Raw genomic sequence first — 20534 nt, forward strand, 5'->3', positions numbered from 1 at the left:
GTTTTGTTGGAAGCAGCTGTGCATACATAGTCACGGGTCAGTACTACTGCGGACATAACCAATGTTGTTGTGAGGATAAGGGTTGTATTTGTGAATGAGTTAGGCATTTTCTTTCAAGGGAAGAAAACTCCCCCCTGCAACTGGCCTCCCTCCTATGCTCCAGTCAGAAGGCATACTTTTTCTGACTGAGCATGGTGCTAATCTCGCCAAGTTAGCGAAATTGATCCCAGTATTGGCCACTTTGTCAATTTGGGAAATATTTCTGCAGAAGCATGAGATTGATGCAGAATTCCCACCCACAGCTTTAGATTTACTATGACAAGTTTGCTGTTTTGTTGGAAGCAGCAGTCCATAAATGGTCACAGGTCAGTACTGCTGTGGGAAATGACCAATGAGATGCATTTAACCTTCTTTGTCCCAGTTCTACTTAAATGTGATGCAGGCTACAAGTCAGTTTGAAGATAATTGTCATATTCATGAATTTCCTTCAGATCACATGTAGTTTTTCTTTAGGTTGTTGTGAGGATAAGGGTTTTATGTGTGAATGAGTTAGGCATTTTTTTCCAAGGGAAGAAAACATCCCCCTACAACTGGCCTCCTGCTTATGCTTGAGTCAGAAACAAAACTCTCAGCTGGCTGTTTAGCTCATTTGGTTAGAGCGTGGTGCTAATAATGGCAAGGTCACGGGTCCCCGTATTGGCCTCCTTGTCATTTTGGGAAATATTTCTGCAGAAGCATGAGATTGATGCAGAATTGGCACTCACAGCTTTAGAGTTACTAACACAAGATTGCTGTTTTGTTGGAAGCAGCTGTGCATACATGGTCACGGGTCAGTACTGCTGCGGGACATAACCAATGTTGTTGTGAGGATAAGGGTTGTATTTGTGAATGAGTTAGGCATTTTCTTTCAAGGGAAGAAAACTCCCCCCTGCAACTGGCCTCCCTCCTATGCTCCAGTCAGAAGGCATACTTTTTCTGACTGAGCATGGTGCTAGTCACGCCAAGTTAGCGAATTTGATCCCAGTATTGGCCACTTTGTCAATTTGGGAAAAATGTCTGCAGAAGCATTAGATTGATGCAGGATTCCCACCCACAGCTTTAGATTTACTATGACAAGTTTGCTGTTTTGTTGGAAGCAGCAGTCCATAAATGGTCACAGGTCAGTACTGCTGTGGGAAATGACCAATGAGATGCATTTAACCTTCTTTGTCGCAGTACTACTTAAATGTGATGCAGGCCACAAGTCAGTTTGAAGATAATTGTAATATTCATGAATTTCCTTCAGATCACATGGAGTTTTTCTTTAGGTTGTTGTGAGGATAAGGGTTGTCTGTGTGAATGAGTTAGGCATTTTTTTTCCAAGGGAAGAAAACATCCCCCTACAACTGGCCTCCTGCTTATGCTTGAGTCAGAAACAAAACTCTCAGCTGGCTGTTTTGCTCATTTGGTTAGAGCGTGGTGCTAATAATGGCAAGGTCACGGGTCCCCGCATTGGCCTCCTTGTCATTTTGGGAAATATTTCTGCAGAAGCTTGAGATTGATGCAGAATTGGCACTCACAGCTTTAGAGTTACTAACACAAGATTGCTGTTTTGTTGGAAGCAGCTGTGCATACATAGTCACGGGTCAGTACTGCTGCGGACATAACCAATGTTGTTGTGAGGATAAGGGTTGTATTTGTAAATGAGTTAGGCATTTTCTTTCAAGGAAAGAAAACTCCCCACTGCAACTGGCCTCCCTCCTATGCTCCAGTCAGAAGCATACTTTTTCTGACTGAGCATGGTGCTAATCACGCCAAGTTAGCGAATTTGATCCCAGTATTGGCCACTTTGTCAATTTGGGAAAAATGTCTGCAGAAGCATTAGATTGATGCAGAATTCCCACCCACAGCTTTAGATTTACTATGACAAGTTTGCTGTTTTGTTGGAAGCAGCAGTCCATAAATGGTCACAGGTCAGTACTGCTGTGGGAAATGACCAATGAGATGCATTTAACCTTCTTTGTCCCAGTTCTACTTAAATGTGATGCAGGCTACAAGTCAGTTTGAAGATAATTGTCATATTCATGAATTTCCTTCAGATCACATGTAGTTTTTCTTTAGGTTGTTGTGAGGATAAGGGTTTTATGTGTGAATGACTTAGGCATTTTTTTTCCAAGGGAAGAATAAATCCCCCTGCAACTGGCCTCCCTCTTATGCTCCAGTCAGAAGGCATACTTTTTCTGACTGAGCATGGTGCTAATCACGCCAAGTTAGCGAATTTGATCCCAGTATTGGCCACTTTGTCAATTTGGGAAATATTTCTGCAGAAGCATGAGATTGATGCAGAATTCCCACCCACAGCTTTAGATTTACTATGACTAGTTTGCTGTTTTGTTGGAAGCAGCAGTCCATAAATGGTCACAGGTCAGTACTGCTGTGGGAAATGACCAATGAGATGCATTTAACCTTCTTTGTCCCAGTTCTACTTAAATGTGATGCAGGCTACAAGTCAGTTTGAAGATAATTGTCATATTCATGAATTTCCTTCAGATCACATGTAGTTTTTCTTTAGGTTGTTGTGAGGATAAGGGTTTTATGTGTGAATGAGTTAGGCATTTTTTTCCAAGGGAAAAAGATTCTCTCCGCTGGCCGGTTAGCTCAGTTGGTTAGAGCGTGGTGCTAATAACGCCAAGGTCACGGGTTCGATCCCCGTATTGGCCACTTTGTCATTTTGGGAAATATTTCTGCAGAAGGATGAGATTGATGCAGAATTAGCACTCACAGCTTTAGAGTTACTAACACAAGATTGCTGTTTTGTTGGAAGCAGCTGTGCATACATAGTCACGGGTCAGTACTGCTGCGGACATAACCAATGTTGTTGTGAGGATAAGGGTTGTATTTGTGAATGAGTTAGGCATTTTCTTTCAAGGAAAGAAAACTCCCCCCTGCAACTGGCCTCCCTCCTATGCTCCAGTCAGAAGCATACTTTTTCTGACTGAGCATGGTGCTAATCACGCCAAGTTAGCGAATTTGATCCCAGTATTGGCCACTTTGTCAATTTGGGAAAAATGTCTGCAGAAGCATTAGATTGATGCAGAATTCCCACCCACAGCTTTAGATTTACTATGACAAGTTTGCTGTTTTGTTGGAAGCAGCAGTCCATAAATGGTCACAGGTCAGTACTGCTGTGGGAAATGACCAATGAGATGCATTTAACCTTCTTTGTCGCAGTACTACTTAAATGTGATGCAGGCCACAAGTCAGTTTGAAGATAATTGTAATATTCATGAATTTCCTTCAGATCACATGGAGTTTTTCTTTAGGTTGTTGTGAGGATAAGGGTTGTCTGTGTGAATGAGTTAGGCATTTTTTTTCCAAGGGAAGAAAAAATCCCCCTGCAACTGGCCTCCCTCTTATGCTCCAGTTAGAAATATCCTCTCAGCTGGCCGGTTAGCTCAGTTGGTTAGAGCGTGGTGCTAATAACGCCAAGGTCACGGGTTCGATCCCCATATTGGCCACTTTGTCATTTTGGGAAATATTTCTGCAGAAGCATGTGATTGATGCAGAATTCCCACCCACAGCTTTAGATTTACTATGACAAGTTTGCTGTTTTGTTGGAAGCAGCAGTCCATAAATGGTCACAGGTCAGTACTGCTGTGGGAAATGACCAATGAGATGCATTTAACCTTCTTTGTCCCAGTTCTACTTAAATGTGATGCAGGCTACAAGTCAGTTTGAAGATAATTGTCATATTCATGAATTTCCTTCAGATCACATCTAGTTTTTCTTTAGGTTGTTGTGAGGATAAGGGTTTTATGTGTGAATGAGTTAGGCATTTTTTTTCCAAGGGAAGAAAAAATCCCCCTGCAACTGGCCTCCCTCTTATGGTCCAGTCAGAAATATGCCTCTCAGCTGGCCGGTTAGCTCAGTTGGTTAGAGCGTGGTGCTAATAACGCCAAGGTCACGGGTTCGATCCCCGTATTGGCCACTTTGTCATTTTGGGAAATATTTTTGCAGAAGGATGAGATTGATGCAGAATTGGCACTCACAGCTTTAGAGTTACTAACACAAGATTGCTGTTTTGTTGGAAGCAGCTGTGCATACATAGTCACGGGTCAGTACTGCTGCGGACATAACCAATGTTGTTGTGAGGATAAGGGTTGTATTTGTGAATGAGTTAGGCATTTTCTTTCAAGGAAAGAAAACTCCCCCCTGCAACTGGCCTCCCTCCTATGCTCCAGTCAGAAGCATACTTTTTCTGACTGAGCATGGTGCTAATCACGCCAAGTTAGCGAATTTGATCCCAGTATTGGCCACTTTGTCAATTTGGGAAAAATGTCTGCAGAAGCATTAGATTGGTGCAGAATTCCCACCCACAGCTTTAGATTTACTATAACAAGTTTGCTGTTTTGTTGGAAGCAGCAGTCCATAAATGGTCACAGGTCAGTACTGCTGTGGGAAATGACCAATGAGATGCATTTAACCTTCTTTGTCGCAGTACTACTTAAATGTGATGCAGGCCACAAGTCAGTTTGAAGATAATTGCAATATTCATGAATTTCCTTCAGATCACATGGAGTTTTTCTTTAGGTTGTTGTGAGGATAAGGGTTGTCTGTGTGAATGAGTTAGGCATTTTTTTTCCAAGGGAAGAAAAAATCCCCCTGCAACTGGCCTCCCTCTTATGCTCCAGTTAGAAACATGCCTCTCAGCTGGCCGGTTAGCTCAGTTGGTTAGAGCGTGGTGCTAATAACGCCAAGGTCACGGGTTCGATCCCCGTATTGGCCACTTTGTCATTTTGGGAAATATTTTTGCAGAAGGATGAGATTGATGCAGAATTGGCACTCACAGCTTTAGAGTTACTAACACAAGATTGCTGTTTTGTTGGAAGCAGCTGTGCATACATAGTCACGGGTCAGTACTGCTGCGGACATAACCAATGTTGTTGTGAGGATAAGGGTTGTATTTGTGAATGAGTTAGGCATTTTCTTTCAAGGAAAGAAAACTCCCCCCTGCAACTGGCCTCCCTCCTATGCTCCAGTCAGAAGCATACTTTTTCTGACTGAGCATGGTGCTAATCACGCCAAGTTAGCGAATTTGATCCCAGTATTGGCCACTTTGTCAATTTGGGAAAAATGTCTGCAGAAGCATTAGATTGGTGCAGAATTCCCACCCACAGCTTTAGATTTACTATAACAAGTTTGCTGTTTTGTTGGAAGCAGCAGTCCATAAATGGTCACAGGTCAGTACTGCTGTGGGAAATGACCAATGAGATGCATTTAACCTTCTTTGTCGCAGTACTACTTAAATGTGATGCAGGCCACAAGTCAGTTTGAAGATAATTGCAATATTCATGAATTTCCTTCAGATCACATGGAGTTTTTCTTTAGGTTGTTGTGAGGATAAGGGTTGTCTGTGTGAATGAGTTAGGCATTTTTTTTCCAAGGGAAGAAAAAATCCCCCTGCAACTGGCCTCCCTCTTATGCTCCAGTTAGAAACATGCCTCTCAGCTGGCCGGTTAGCTCAGTTGGTTAGAGCGTGGTGCTAATAACGCCAAGGTCACGGGTTCGATCCCCGTTTTGGCCACTTTGTGATTTTGGGAAATATTTCTGCAGAAGTATGAGATTGATGCAGAATTGGCACTCACAGCTTTAGAGTTACTAACACAAGATTGATGTTTTGTTGGAAGCAGCTGTGCATACATAGTCACGGGTCAGTACTGCTGCGGACATAACCAATGTTGTTGTGAGGATAAGGGTTGTATTTGTGAATGAGTTAGGCATTTTCTTTCAAGGGAAGAAAACTCCCCCCTGCAACTGGCCTCCCTCCTATGCTCCAGTCAGAAGGCTTACTTTTTCTGACTGAGCATGGTGCTAATCACGCCAAGTTAGCGAATTTGATCCCAGTATTGGCCACTTTGTCAATTTGGGAAATATTTCTGCAGAAGGATGAGATTGATGCAGAATTGGCACTCACAGCTTTAGAGTTACTAACACAAGATTGCTGTTTTGTTGGAAGCAGCTCTGCATACATAGTCACGGGTCAGTACTACTGCGGACATAACCAATGTTGTTGTGAGGATAAGGGTTGTATTTGTGAATGAGTTAGGGATTTTCTTTCAAGGGAAGAAAACTCCCCCCTGCAACTGGCCTCCCTCCTATGCTCCAGTCAGAAGGCATACTTTTTCTGACTGAGCATGGTGCTAATCACGCCAAGTTAGCGAATTTGATCCCAGTATTGGCCACTTTGTCAATTTGGGAAATATTTCTGCAGAAGCATGAAATTGATGCAGAATTCCCACCCACAGCTTTAGATTTACTATGACAAGTTTGCTGTTTTGTTGGAAGCAGCAGTCCATAAATGGTCACAGGTCAGTACTGCTGTGGGAAATGACCAATGAGATGCATTTAACCTTCTTTGTCCCAGTTCTACTTAAATGTGATGCAGGATACAAGTCAGTTTGAAGATAATTGTCATATTCATGAATTTCCTTCAGATCACATGTAGTTTTTCTTTAGGTTGTTGTGAGGATAAGGGTTTTATGTGTGAATGAGTTAGGCATTTTTTTTCCAAGGGAAGAAAAAATCCCCCTGCAACTGGCCTCCCTCTTATGCTCCAGTTAGAAATATGTCTCTCAGCTGGCCGGTTAGCTCAGTTGGTTAGAGGTTCGATCCCCGTATTGGCCACTTTGTCATTTTGGGAAATATTTCTGCAGAAGGATGAGATTGATGCAGAATTGGCACTCACAGCTTTAGAGTTACTAACACAAGATTGCTGTTTTGTTGGAAGCAGCTGTGCATACATAGTCACGGGTCAGTACTGCTGCGGACATAACCAATGTTGTTGTGAGGATAAGGGTTGTATTTGTGAATGAGTTAGGCATTTTCTTTCAAGGGAAGGAAACTCCCCCCTGCAACTGGCCTCCCTCCTATGCTCCAGTCAGAAGGCTTACTTTTTCTGACTGAGCATGGTGCTAATCACGCCAAGTTAGCGAATTTGATCCCAGTATTGGCCACTTTGTCAATTTGGGAAATATTTCTGCAGAAGGATGAGATTGATGCAGAATTGGCACTCACGGCTTTAGAGTTACTAACACAAGATTGCTGTTTTGTTGGAAGCAGCTGTGCATACATAGTCACGGATCAGTACTACTGCGGACATAACCAATGTTGTTGTGAGGATAAGGGTTGTATTTGTGAATGAGTTAGGCATTTTCTTTCAAGGGAAGAAAACTCCCCCCTGCAACTGGCCTCCCTCCTATGCTCCAGTCAGAAGGCATACTTTTTCTGACTGAGCATGGTGCTAATCACGCCAAGTTAGCAAATTTGATCCCAATATTGGCCACTTTGTCAATTTGGGAAATATTTCTGCAGAAGCATGAGATTGATGCAGAATTCCCACCCACAGCTTTAGATTTACTATGACTAGTTTGCTGTTTTGTTGGAAGCAGCAGTCCATAAATGGTCACAGGTCAGTACTGCTGTGGGAAATGACCAATGAGATGCATTTAACCTTCTTTGTCCCAGTTCTACTTAAATGTGATGCAGGCTACAAGTCAGTTTGAAGATAATTGTCATATTCATGAATTTCCTTCAGATCACATGTAGTTTTTCTTTAGGTTGTTGTGAGGATAAGGGTTTTATGTGTGAATGAGTTAGGCATTTTTTTTCCAAGGGAAGAAAAAATCCCCCTGCAACTGGCCTCCCTCTTATGGTCCAGTCAGAAATATTCCTCTCAGCTGGCCGGTTAGCTCAGTTGGTTAGAGCGTGGTGCTAATAACGCCAAGGTCACGGATTCGATCCCCGTATTGGCCACTTTGTCATTTTGGGAAATATTTCTGCAGAAGGATGAGATTGATGCAGAATTGGCACTCACAGCTTTAGAGTTACTAACACAAGATTTCTGTTTTGTTGGAAGCAGCTGTGCATACATAGTCACGGGTCAGTACTGCTGCGGACATAACCAATGTTGTTGTGAGGATAAGGGTTGTATTTGTGAATGAGTTAGGCATTTTCTTTCAAGGAAAGAAAACTCCCCCCTGCAACTGGCCTCCCTCCTATGCTCCAGTCAGAAGCATACTTTTTCTGACTGAGCATGGTGCTAATCAGGCCAAGTTAGCGAAGTTGATCCCAGTATTGGCCACTTTGTCAATTTGGGAAAAATGTCTGCAGAAGCATTAGATTGATGCAGAATTCCCACCCACAGCTTTAGATTTACTATGACAAGTTTGCTGTTTTGTTGGAAGCAGCAGTCCATAAAAGGTCACAGGTCAGTACTGCTGTGGGAAATGACCAATGAGATGCATTTAACCTTCTTTGTCCCAGTTCTACTTAAATGTGATGCAGGCTACAAGTCAGTTTGAAGATAATTGTCATATTCATGAATTTCCTTCAGATCACATGTAGTTTTTCTTTAGGTTGTTGTGAGGATAAGGGTTTTATGTGTGAATGAGTTAGGCATTTTTTTTCCAAGGGAAGAAAAAATCCCCCTGCAACTGGCCTCCCTCTTATGCTCCAGTTAGAAATATGCCTCTCAGCTGGCCGGTTAGCTCAGTTGGTTAGAGCGTGGTGCTAATAACGCCAAGGTCACGGGTTCGATCCCTGTATTGGCCACTTTGTCATTTTGGGAAATATTTCTGCAGAAGGATGAGATTGATGCAGAATTGGCACTCACAGCTTTAGAGTTACTAACACAAGATTGCTGTTTTGTTGGAAGCAGCTGTGCATACATAGTCACGGGTCAGTACTGCTGCGGACATAACCAAGGTTGTTGTGAGGATAAGGGTTGTATTTGTGAATGAGTTAGGCATTTTCTTTCAAGGGAAGGAAACTCCCCCCTGCAACTGGCCTCCCTCCTATGCTCCAGTCAGAAGGCTTACTTTTTCTGACTGAGCATGGTGCTAATCACGCCAAGTTAGCGAATTTGATCCCAGTATTGGCCACTTTGTCAATTTGGGAAATATTTCTGCAGAAGGATGAGATTGATGCAGAATTGGCACTCACAGCTTTAGAGTTACTAACACAAGATTGCTGTTTTGTTGGAAGCAGCTGTGCATACATAGTCACAGGTCAGTACTGCTGTGGGAAATGACCAATGAGATGCATTTAACCTTCTTTGTCCCAGTTCTACTTAAATGTGATGCAGGATACAAGTCAGTTTGAAGATAATTGTCATATTCATGAATTTCCTTCAGATCACATGTAGGTTTTCTTTAGGTTGTTGTGAGGATAAGGGTTTTATGTGTGAATGAGTTAGGCATTTTCTTTCAAAGGAAGAAAACTCCCCCCTGCAACTGGCCTCCCTCCTATGCTCCAGTCAGAAGGCATACTTTTTCTGACTGAGCATGGTGCTAATCAAGCCAAGTTAGCGAATTTGATCCCAGTATTGGCCACTTTGTCAATTTGGGAAATATTTCTGCAGAAGCATGTGATTGATGCAGAATTCCCACCCACAGCTTTAGATTTACTATGACTAGTTTGCTGTTTTGTTGGAAGCAGCAGTCCATAAATGGTCACAGGTCAGTACTGCTGTGGGAAATGACCAATGAGATGCATTTAACCTTCTTTGTCCCAGTTCTACTTAAATGTGATGCAGGCTACAAGTCAGTTTGAAGATAATTGTCATATTCATGAATTTCCTTCAGATCACATGTAGTTTTTCTTTAGGTTGTTGTGAGGATAAGGGTTTTATGTGTGAATGAGTTAGGCATTTTTTTTCCAAGGGAAGAAAAAATCCCCCTGCAACTGGCCTCCCTCTTATGGTCCAGTCAGAAATATGCCTCTCAGCTGGCCGGTTAGCTCAGTTGGTTAGAGCGTGGTGCTAATAACGCCAAGGTCACGGGTTCGATCCCTGTATTGGCCACTTTGTCATTTTGGGAAATATTTCTGCAGAAGGATGAGATTGATGCAGAATTGGCACTCACAGCTTTAGAGTTACTAACACAAGATTGCTGTTTTGTTGGAAGCAGCTGTGCATACATAGTCACGGGTCAGTACTGCTGCGGACATAACCAAGGTTGTTGTGAGGATAAGGGTTGTATTTGTGAATGAGTTAGGCATTTTCTTTCAAGGGAAGGAAACTCCCCCCTGCAACTGGCCTCCCTCCTATGCTCCAGTCAGAAGGCTTACTTTTTCTGACTGAGCATGGTGCTAATCACGCCAAGTTAGCGAATTTGATCCCAGTATTGGCCACTTTGTCAATTTGGGAAATATTTCTGCAGAAGGATGAGATTGATGCAGAATTGGCACTCACAGCTTTAGAGTTACTAACACAAGATTGCTGTTTTGTTGGAAGCAGCTGTGCATACATAGTCACAGGTCAGTACTGCTGTGGGAAATGACCAATGAGATGCATTTAACCTTCTTTGTCCCAGTTCTACTTAAATGTGATGCAGGATACAAGTCAGTTTGAAGATAATTGTCATATTCATGAATTTCCTTCAGATCACATGTAGGTTTTCTTTAGGTTGTTGTGAGGATAAGGGTTTTATGTGTGAATGAGTTAGGCATTTTCTTTCAAAGGAAGAAAACTCCCCCCTGCAACTGGCCTCCCTCCTATGCTCCAGTCAGAAGGCATACTTTTTCTGACTGAGCATGGTGCTAATCAAGCCAAGTTAGCGAATTTGATCCCAGTATTGGCCACTTTGTCAATTTGGGAAATATTTCTGCAGAAGCATGTGATTGATGCAGAATTCCCACCCACAGCTTTAGATTTACTATGACTAGTTTGCTGTTTTGTTGGAAGCAGCAGTCCATAAATGGTCACAGGTCAGTACTGCTGTGGGAAATGACCAATGAGATGCATTTAACCTTCTTTGTCCCAGTTCTACTTAAATGTGATGCAGGCTACAAGTCAGTTTGAAGATAATTGTCATATTCATGAATTTCCTTCAGATCACATGTAGTTTTTCTTTAGGTTGTTGTGAGGATAAGGGTTTTATGTGTGAATGAGTTAGGCATTTTTTTTCCAAGGGAAGAAAAAATCCCCCTGCAACTGGCCTCCCTCTTATGGTCCAGTCAGAAATATGCCTCTCAGCTGGCCGGTTAGCTCAGTTGGTTAGAGCGTGGTGCTAATAACGCCAAGTTAGCGAATTTGATCCCAGTGTTGGCCACTTTGTCATTTTGGGAAATATTTCTGCAGAAGGATGAGATTGATGCAGAATTGGCACTCACAGCTTTAGAGTTACTAACACAAGATTGCTGTTTTGTTGGAAGCAGCTCTGCATACATAGTCACGGGTCAGTACTACTGCGGACATAACCAATGTTGTTGTGAGGATAAGGTTTGTATTTGTGAATGAGTTAGGCATTTTCTTTCAAGGGAAGAAAACTCCCCCCTGCAACTGGCCTCCCTCCTATGCTCCAGTCAGAAGGCATACTTTTTCTGACTGAGCATGGTGCTAATCACGCCAAGTTAGCGAATTTGATCCCAGTATTGGCCACTTTGTCAATTTGGGAAATATTTCTGCAGAAGCATGAGATTGATGCAGAATTCCCACCCACAGCTTTAGATTTACTATGACAAGTTTGCTGTTTTGTTGGAAGCAGCAGTCCATAAATGGTCACAGGTCAGTACTGCTGTGGGAAATGACCAATGAGATGCATTTAACCTTCTTTGTCCCAGTTCTACTTAAATGTGATGCAGGATACAAGTCAGTTTGAAGATAATTGTCATATTCATGAATTTCCTTCAGATCACATGTAGTTTTTCTTTAGGTTGTTGTGAGGATAAGGGTTTTATGTGTGAATGAGTTAGGCATTTTTTTCCAAGGGAAAAACACTCTCAGCTGGCCGGTTAGCTCAGTTGGTTAGAGCGTGGTGCTAATAACGCCAAGGTCACGGGTTCGATCCCCGTATTGGCCACTTTGTCATTTTGGGAAATATTTCTGCAGAAGGATGAGATTGATGCAGAATTGGCACTCACAGCTTTAGAGTTACTAACACAAGATTGCTGTTTTGTTGGAAGCAGCTGTGCATACATAGTCACGGGTCAGTACTGCTGCGGACATAACCAATGTTGTTGTGAGGATAAGGGTTGCATTTGTGAATGAGTTAGGCATTTTCTTTCAAAGGAAGAAAACTCCCCCCTGCAACTGGCCTCCCTCCTATGCTCCAGTCAGAAGGCATACTTTTTCTGACTGAGCATGGTTCTAATCAAGCCAAGTTAGCGAATTTGATCCCAGTATTGGCCACTTTGTCAATTTGGGAAATATTTCTGCAGAAGCATGAGATTGATGCAGAATTCCCACCCACAGCTTTAGATTTACTATGACTAGTTTGCTGTTTTGTTGGAAGCAGCAGTCCATAAATGGTCACAGGTCAGTACTGCTGTGGGAAATGACCAATGAGATGCATTTAACCTTCTTTGTCCCAGTTCTACTTAAATGTGATGCAGGCTACAAGTCAGTTTGAAGATAATTGTCATATTCATGAATTTCCTTCAGATCACAAGTAGTTTTTCTTTAGGTTGTTGTGAGGATAAGGGTTTTATGTGTGAATGAGTTAGGCATTTTTTTTCCAAGGGAAGAAAAAATCCCCCTGCAACTGGCCTCCCTCTTATGCTCCAGTTAGAAATATGTCTCTCAGCTGGCCGGTTAGCTCAGTTGGTTAGAGCGTGGTGCTAATAACGCCAAGGTCACGGGTTTGATCCCCGTATTGGCCACTTTGTCATTTTGGGAAATATTTCTGCAGAAGGATGAGATTGATGCAGAATTGGCACTCACAGCTTTAGAGTTACTAACACAAGATTGCTGTTTTGTTGGAAGCAGCTGTGCATACATAGTCACGGGTCAGTACTGCTGCGGACATAACCAATGTTGTTGTGAGGATAAGGGTTGTATTTGTGAATGAGTTAGGCATTTTCTTTCAAGGGAAGGAAACTCCCCCCTGCAACTGGCCTCCCTCCTATGCTCCAGTCAGAAGCATACTTTTTCTGACTGAGCATGGTGCTAATCACGCCAAGTTAGCGAATTTGATCCCAGTATTGGCCACTTTGTCAATTTGGGAAATATTTCTGCAGAAGCATGTGATTGATGCAGAATTCCCACCCACAGCTTTAGATTTACTATGACTAGTTTGCTGTTTTGTTGGAAGCAGCAGTCCATAAATGGTCACAGGTCAGTACTGCTGTGGGAAATGACCAATGAGATGCATTTAACCTTCTTTGTCCCAGTTCTACTTAAATGTGATGCAGGCTACAAGTCAGTTTGAAGATAATTGTCATATTCATGAATTTCCTTCAGATCACATGTAGTTTTTCTTTAGGTTGTTGTGAGGATAAGGGTTTTATGTGTGAATGAGTTAGGCATTTTTTTTCCAAGGGAAGAAAAAATCCCCCTGCAACTGGCCTCCCTCTTATGGTCCAGTCAGAAATATGCCTCACAGCTGGCCGGTTAGCTCAGTTGGTTAGAGCGTGGTGCTAATAACGCCAAGGTCACGGGTTCGATCCCCGTATTGGCCACTTTGTCATTTTGGGAAATATTTCTGCAGAAGGATGAGATTGATGCAGAATTGGCACTCACAGCTTTAGAGTTACTAACACAAGATTGCTGTTTTGTTGGAAGCAGCTGTGCATACATAGTCACGGGTCAGTACTGCTGCGGACATAACCAATGTTGTTGTGAGGATAAGGGTTGTATTTGTGAATGAGTTAGGCATTTTCTTTCAAAGGAAGAAAACTCCCCCCTGCAACTGGCCTCCCTCCTATGCTCCAGTCAGAAGGCATACTTTTTCTGACTGAGCATGGTGCTAATCAAGCCAAGTTAGCGAATTTGATCCCAGTATTGGCCACTTTGTCAATTTGGGAAATATTTCTGTAGAAGCATGTGATTGATGCAGAATTCCCACCCACAGCTTTAGATTTACTATGACTAGTTTGCTGTTTTGTTGGAAGCAGCAGTCCATAAATGGTCACAGGTCAGTACTGCTGTGGGAAATGACCAATGAGATGCATTTAACCTTCTTTGTCCCAGTTCTACTTAAATGTGATGCAGGCTACAAGTCAGTTTGAAGATAATTGTCATATTCATGAATTTCCTTCAGATCACATGTAGTTTTTCTTTAGGTTGTTGTGAGGATAAGGGTTTTATGTGTGAATGAGTTAGGCATTTTTTTCCAAGGGAAGAAAAAATCCCCCTGCAACTGGCCTCCCTCTTATGCTCCAGTTAGAAATATGCCTCTCAGCTGGCCGGTTAGCTCAGTTGGTTAGAGCGTGGTGCTAATAACGCCAAGGTCACGGGTTCGATCCCCGTATTGGCCACTTTGTGATTTTGGGAAATATTTCTGCAGAAGTATGAGATTGATGCAGAATTGGCACTCACAGCTTTAGAGTTACTAACACAAGATTGCTGTTTTGTTGGAAGCAGCTGTGCATACATAGTCACGGGTCAGTACTGCTGCGGACATAACCAATGTTGTTGTGAGGATAAGGGTTGTATTTGTGAATGAGTTAGGCATTTTCTTTCAAGGGAAGAAAACTCCCCCCTGCAACTGGCCTCCCTCCTATGCTCCAGTCAGAAGGCTTACTTTTTCTGACTGAGCATGGTGCTAATCACGCCAAGTTAGCGAATTTGATCCCAGTATTGGCCACTTTGTCAATTTGGGAAATATTTCTGCAGAAGGATGAGATTGATGCAGAATTGGCACTCACAGCTTTAGAGTTACTAACACAAGATTGCTGTTTTGTTGGAAGCAGCTCTGCATACATAGTCACGGGTCAGTACTACTGCGGACATAACCAATGTTGTTGTGAGGATAAGGGTTGTATTTGTGAATGAGTTAGGGATTTTCTTTCAAGGGAAGAAAACTCCCCCCTGCAACTGGCCTCCCTCCTATGCTCCAGTCAGAAGGCATACTTTTTCTGACTGAGCATGGTGCTAATCACGCCAAGTTAGCGAATTTGATCCCAGTATTGGCCACTTTGTCAATTTGGGAAATATTTCTGCAGGAGCATGAAATTGATGCAGAATTCCCACCCACAGCTTTAGATTTACTATGACAAGTTTGCTGTTTTGTTGGAAGCAGCAGTCCATAAATGGTCACAGGTCAGTACTGCTGTGGGAAATGACCAATGAGATGCATTTAACCTTCTTTGTCCCAGTTCTACTTAAATGTGATGCAGGATACAAGTCAGTTTGAAGATAATTGTCATATTCATGAATTTCCTTCAGATCACATGTAGTTTTTCTTTAGGTTGTTGTGAGGATAAGGGTTTTATGTGTGAATGAGTTAGGCATTTTTTTCCAAGGGAAAAAGACTCTCAGCTGGCCGGTTAGCTCAGTTGGTTAGAGCGTGGTGCTAATAACGCCAAGGTCACGGGTTCGATCCCCGTATTGGCCACTTTGTCATTTTGGGAAATATTTCTGCAGAAGGATGAGATTGATGCAGAATTGGCACTCACAGCTTTAGAGTTACTAACACAAGATTGCTGTTTTGTTGGAAGCAGCTGTGCATACATAGTCACGGGTCAGTACTGCTGCGGACATAACCAATGTTGTTGTGAGGATAAGGGTTGTATTTGTGAATGAGTTAGGCATTTTCTTTCAAAGGAAGAAAACTCCCCCCTGCAACTGGCCTCCCTCCTATGCTCCAGTCAGAAGGCATACTTTTTCTGACTGAGCATGGTTCTAATCACGCCAAGTTAGCGAATTTGATCCCAGTATTGGCCACTTGGTCAATTTGGGAAATATTTCTGCAGAAGCATGAGATTGATGCAGAATTCCCACCCACAGATTTAGATTTACTATGACTAGTTTGCTGTTTTGTTGGAAGCAGCAGTCCATAAATGGTCACAGGTCAGTACTGCTGTGGGAAATGACCAATGAGATGCATTTAACCTTCTTTGTCCCAGTTCTACTTAAATGTGATGCAGGCTACAAGTCAGTTTGAAGATAATTGTCATATTCATGAATTTCCTTCAGATCACATGTAGTTTTTCTTTAGGTTGTTGTGAGGATAAGGGTTTTATGTGTGAATGAGTTAGGCATTTTTTTTCCAAGGGAAGAAAAAATCCCCCTGCAACTGGCCTCCCTCTTATGCTCCAGTTAGAAATATGTCTCTCAGCTGGCTGGTTAGCTCAGTTGGTTAGAGCGTGGTGCTAATAACACCAAGGTCACGGGTTCGATCCCCGTAATGGCCACTTTGTCATTTTGGGAAATATTTCTGCAGAAGGATGAGATTGATGCAGAATTGGCACTCACAGCTTTAGAGTTACTAACACAAGATTGCTGTTTTGTTGGAAGCAGCTGTGCATACATAGTCACGGGTCAGTACTGCTGCGGACATAACCAATGTTGTTGTGAGGATAAGGGTTGTATTTGTGAATGAGTTAGGCATTTTCTTTCAAGGGAAGGAAACTCCCCCCTGCAACTGGCCTCCCTCCTATGCTCCAGTCAGAAGCATACTTTTTCTGACTGAGCATGGTGCTAATCACGCCAAGTTAGCGAATTTGATCCCAGTATTGGCCACTTTGTCAATTTGGGAAAAATGTCTGCAGAAGCATTAGATTGATGCAGAATTCCCACCCACAGCTTTAGATTTACTATGACAAGTTTGCTGTTTTGTTGGAAGCAGCAGTCCATAAATGGTCACAGGTCAGTACTGCTGTGGGAAATGACCAATGAGATGCATTTAACCTTCTTTGTCCCAGTTCTACTTAAATGTGATGCAGGCTACAAGTCAGTTTGAAGATAATTGTCATATTCATGAATTTCCTTCAGATCACATGTAGTTTTTCTTTAGGTTGTTGTGAGGATAAGGGTTTTATGTGTGAATGAGTTAGGCATTTTTTTTCCAAGGGAAGAAAAAATCCCCCTGCAACTGGCCTCCCTCTTATGCTCCAGTTAGAAATATGCCTCTCAGCTGGCCTGTTAGCTCAGTTGGTTAGAGCGTGGTGCTAATAACGCCAAGGTCACGGGTTCGATCCCCGTATTGGCCACTTTGTCATTTTGGGAAATATTTCTGCAGAAGGATGAGATTGATGCAGAATTGGCACTCACAGCTTTAGAGTTACTAACACAAGATTGCTGTTTTGTTGGAAGCAGCTGTGCATACATAGTCACGGGTCAGTACTGCTGCGGACATAACCAATGTTGTTGTGAGGATAAGGGTTGTATTTGTGAATGAGATAGGCATTTTCTTTCAAGGGAAGGAAACTCCCCCCTGCAACTGGCCTCCCTCCTATGCTCCAGTCAGAAGGCTTACTTTTTCTGACTGAGCATGGTGCTAATCACGCCAAGTTAGCGAATTTGATCCCAGTATTGGCCACTTTGTCAATTTGGGAAATATTTCTGCAGAAGGATGAGATTGATGCAGAATTGGCACTCACGGCTTTAGAGTTACTAACACAAGATTGCTGTTTTGTTGGAAGCAGCTGTGCATACATAGTCACGGATCAGTACTACTGCGGACATAACCAATGTTGTTGTGAGGATAGGGGTTGTATTTGTGAATGAGTTAGGCATTTTCTTTCAAGGGAAGAAAACTCCCCCCTGCAACTGGCCTCCCTCCTATGCTCCAGTCAGAAGGCATACTTTTTCTGACTAAGCATGGTGCTAATCACGCCAAGTTAGCAAATTTGATCCCAGTATTGGCCACTTTGTCAATTTGGGAAATATTTCTGCAGAAGCATGAGATTGATGCAGAATTCCCACCCACAGCTTTAGATTTACTATGACAAGTTTGCTGTTTTGTTGGAAGCAGCAGTCCCTAAATGGTCACAGGTCAGTACTGCTGTGGGAAATGACCAATGAGATGCATTTAACCTTCTTTGTCCCAGTTCTACTTAAATGTGATGCAGGATACAAGTCAGTTTGAAGATAATTGTCATATTCATGAATTTCCTTCAGATCACATGTAGGTTTTCTTTAGGTTGTTGTGAGGATAAGGGTTTTATGTGTGAATGAGTTAGGCATTTTCTTTCAAAGGAAGAAACCTCCCCCCTGCAACTGGCCTCCCTCCTATGCTCCAGTCAGAAGGCATACTTTTTCTGACTGAGCATGGTGCTAATCAAGCCAAGTTAGCGAATTTGATCCCAGTATTGGCCACTTTGTCAATTTGGGAAATATTTCTGCAGAAGCATGTGATTGATGCAGAATTCCCACCCACAGCTTTAGATTTACTATGACTAGTTTGCTGTTTTGTTGGAAGCAGCAGTCCATAAATGGTCACAGGTCAGTACTGCTGTGGGAAATGACCAATGAGATGCATTTAACCTTCTTTGTCCCAGTTCTACTTAAATGTGATGCAGGCTACAAGTCAGTTTGAAGATAATTGTCATATTCATGAATTTCCTTCAGATCACATGTAGTTTTTCTTTAGGTTGTTGTGAGGATAAGGGTTTTATGTGTGAATGAGTTAGGCATTTTTTTTCCAAGGGAAGAAAAAATCCCCCTGCAACTGGCCTCCCTCTTATGGTCCAGTCAGAAATATGCCTCTCAGCTGGCCGGTTAGCTCAGTTGGTTAGAGCGTGGTGCTAATAACGCCAAGGTCACGGGTTCGATCCCCGTTTTGGCCACTTTGTCATTTTGGGAAATATTTCTGCAGAAGGATGAGATTGATGCAGAATTGGCACTCACAGCTTTAGAGTTACTAACACAAGATTGCTAATTTGTTGGAAGCAGCTGTGCATATATAGTCACGGGTCAGTACTGCTGCGGACATAACCAATGTTGTTGTGAGGATAAGGGTTGTATTTGTGAATGAGTTAGGCATTTTCTTTCAAGGAAAGAAAACTCCCCCCTGCAACTGGCCTCCCTCCTATGCTCCAGTCAGAAGCATACTTTTTCTGACTGAGCATGGTGCTAATCACGCCAAGTTAGCGAATTTGATCCCAGTATTGGCCACTTTGTCAATTTGGGAAAAATGTCTGCAGAAGCATTAGATTGATGCAGAATTCCCACCCACAGCTTTAGATTTACTATGACAAGTTTGCTGTTTTGTTGGAAGCAGCAGTCCATAAATGGTCACAGGTCAGTACTGCTGTGGGAAATGACCAATGAGATGCATTTAACCTTCTTTGTCGCAGTACTACTTAAATGTGATGCAGGCCACAAGTCAGTTTGAAGATAATTGTAATATTCATGAATTTCCTTCAGATCACATGTAGTTTTTCTTTAGGTTGTTGTGAGGATAAGGGTTTTATGTGTGAATGAGTTAGGCATTTTTTTTCCAAGGGAAGAAAAAATCCCCCTGCAACTGGCCTCCCTCTTATGCTCCAGTTAGAAATATGCCTCTCAGCTGGCCTGTTAGCTCAGTTGGTTAGAGCGTGGTGCTAATAACGCCAAGGTCACGGGTTCGATCCCCGTATTGGCCACTTTGTCATTTTGGGAAATATTTCTGCAGAAGGATGAGATTGATGCAGAATTGGCACTCACAGCTTTAGAGTTACTAACACAAGATTGCTGTTTTGTTGGAAGCAGCTGTGCATACATAGTCACGGGTCAGTACTGCTGCGGACATAACCAATGTTGTTGTGAGGATAAGGGTTGTATTTGTGAATGAGTTAGGCATTTTCTTTCAAGGGAAGGAAACTCCCCCCTGCAACTGGCCTCCCTCCTATGCTCCAGTCAGAAGGCTTACTTTTTCTGACTGAGCATGGTGCTAATCACGCCAAGTTAGCGAATTTGATCCCAGTATTGGCCACTTTGTCAATTTGGGAAATATTTCTGCAGAAGGATGAGATTGATGCAGAATTGGCACTCACGGCTTTAGAGTTACTAACACAAGATTGCTGTTTTGTTGGAAGCAGCTGTGCATACATAGTCACGGATCAGTACTACTGCGGACATAACCAATGTTGTTGTGAGGATAAGGGTTGTATTTGTGAATGAGTTAGGCATTTTCTTTCAAGGGAAGAAAACTCCCCCCTGCAACTGGCCTCCCTCCTATGCTCCAGTCAGAAGGCATACTTTTTCTGACTAAGCATGGTGCTAATCACGCCAAGTTAGCAAATTTGATCCCAGTATTGGCCACTTTGTCAATTTGGGAAATATTTCTGCAGAAGCATGAGATTGATGCAGAATTCCCACCCACAGCTTTAGATTTACTATGACAAGTTTGCTGTTTTGTTGGAAGCAGCAGTCCCTAAATGGTCACAGGTCAGTACTGCTGTGGGAAATGACCAATGAGATGCATTTAACCTTCTTTGTCCCAGTTCTACTTAAATGTGATGCAGGATACAAGTCAGTTTGAAGATAATTGTCATATTCATGAATTTCCTTCAGATCACATGTAGGTTTTCTTTAGGTTGTTGTGAGGATAAGGGTTTTATGTGTGAATGAGTTAGGCATTTTCTTTCAAAGGAAGAAACCTCCCCCCTGCAACTGGCCTCCCTCCTATGCTCCAGTCAGAAGGCATACTTTTTCTGACTGAGCATGGTGCTAATCAAGCCAAGTTAGCGAATTTGATCCCAGTATTGGCCACTTTGTCAATTTGGGAAATATTTCTGCAGAAGCATGTGATTGATGCAGAATTCCCACCCACAGCTTTAGATTTACTATGACTAGTTTGCTGTTTTGTTGGAAGCAGCAGTCCATAAATGGTCACAGGTCAGTACTGCTGTGG

General features: G+C 42.6%; 16 non-coding genes across 16 annotated transcripts; all 16 read left to right on the top strand.

Moving 5' to 3' along the window:
- Positions 1-2626: 2626 nt before the first annotated feature.
- TRNAI-AAU (transfer RNA isoleucine (anticodon AAU)) lies at positions 2627-2700 on the top strand. Its single transcript has one exon. It is a non-coding gene; the product is annotated as a tRNA-Ile (tRNA).
- A 723-nt stretch (positions 2701-3423) lies between these two features.
- Positions 3424-3497, top strand: TRNAI-AAU (transfer RNA isoleucine (anticodon AAU)). The gene has a single exon. It is a non-coding gene; the product is annotated as a tRNA-Ile (tRNA).
- A 396-nt stretch (positions 3498-3893) lies between these two features.
- Positions 3894-3967, top strand: TRNAI-AAU (transfer RNA isoleucine (anticodon AAU)). The gene has a single exon. It is a non-coding gene; the product is annotated as a tRNA-Ile (tRNA).
- A 724-nt stretch (positions 3968-4691) lies between these two features.
- TRNAI-AAU (transfer RNA isoleucine (anticodon AAU)) lies at positions 4692-4765 on the top strand. The gene has a single exon. It is a non-coding gene; the product is annotated as a tRNA-Ile (tRNA).
- Positions 4766-5489: 724 nt separating this feature from the next.
- Positions 5490-5563, top strand: TRNAI-AAU (transfer RNA isoleucine (anticodon AAU)). Its single transcript has one exon. It is a non-coding gene; the product is annotated as a tRNA-Ile (tRNA).
- A 2154-nt stretch (positions 5564-7717) lies between these two features.
- On the top strand, positions 7718-7791 carry TRNAI-AAU (transfer RNA isoleucine (anticodon AAU)). Its single transcript has one exon. It is a non-coding gene; the product is annotated as a tRNA-Ile (tRNA).
- Positions 7792-8515: 724 nt separating this feature from the next.
- Positions 8516-8589, top strand: TRNAI-AAU (transfer RNA isoleucine (anticodon AAU)). The gene has a single exon. It is a non-coding gene; the product is annotated as a tRNA-Ile (tRNA).
- Positions 8590-9764: 1175 nt separating this feature from the next.
- On the top strand, positions 9765-9838 carry TRNAI-AAU (transfer RNA isoleucine (anticodon AAU)). Its single transcript has one exon. It is a non-coding gene; the product is annotated as a tRNA-Ile (tRNA).
- A 1925-nt stretch (positions 9839-11763) lies between these two features.
- On the top strand, positions 11764-11837 carry TRNAI-AAU (transfer RNA isoleucine (anticodon AAU)). Its single transcript has one exon. It is a non-coding gene; the product is annotated as a tRNA-Ile (tRNA).
- Positions 11838-12562: 725 nt separating this feature from the next.
- TRNAI-AAU (transfer RNA isoleucine (anticodon AAU)) lies at positions 12563-12636 on the top strand. Its single transcript has one exon. It is a non-coding gene; the product is annotated as a tRNA-Ile (tRNA).
- Positions 12637-13360: 724 nt separating this feature from the next.
- On the top strand, positions 13361-13434 carry TRNAI-AAU (transfer RNA isoleucine (anticodon AAU)). Its single transcript has one exon. It is a non-coding gene; the product is annotated as a tRNA-Ile (tRNA).
- A 724-nt stretch (positions 13435-14158) lies between these two features.
- TRNAI-AAU (transfer RNA isoleucine (anticodon AAU)) lies at positions 14159-14232 on the top strand. The gene has a single exon. It is a non-coding gene; the product is annotated as a tRNA-Ile (tRNA).
- A 1005-nt stretch (positions 14233-15237) lies between these two features.
- On the top strand, positions 15238-15311 carry TRNAI-AAU (transfer RNA isoleucine (anticodon AAU)). Its single transcript has one exon. It is a non-coding gene; the product is annotated as a tRNA-Ile (tRNA).
- A 1523-nt stretch (positions 15312-16834) lies between these two features.
- Positions 16835-16908, top strand: TRNAI-AAU (transfer RNA isoleucine (anticodon AAU)). The gene has a single exon. It is a non-coding gene; the product is annotated as a tRNA-Ile (tRNA).
- Positions 16909-18412: 1504 nt separating this feature from the next.
- On the top strand, positions 18413-18486 carry TRNAI-AAU (transfer RNA isoleucine (anticodon AAU)). The gene has a single exon. It is a non-coding gene; the product is annotated as a tRNA-Ile (tRNA).
- A 724-nt stretch (positions 18487-19210) lies between these two features.
- On the top strand, positions 19211-19284 carry TRNAI-AAU (transfer RNA isoleucine (anticodon AAU)). The gene has a single exon. It is a non-coding gene; the product is annotated as a tRNA-Ile (tRNA).
- The last annotated feature ends 1250 nt before the right edge of the window (positions 19285-20534 follow it).

Source organism: Ambystoma mexicanum, chromosome 1p (genome assembly GCF_040938575.1).
Source record: "Ambystoma mexicanum isolate Mex_15411 chromosome 1p, UKY_AmexF1_1, whole genome shotgun sequence".
Taxonomy (NCBI): Eukaryota; Metazoa; Chordata; class Amphibia; order Caudata; family Ambystomatidae; genus Ambystoma; species Ambystoma mexicanum.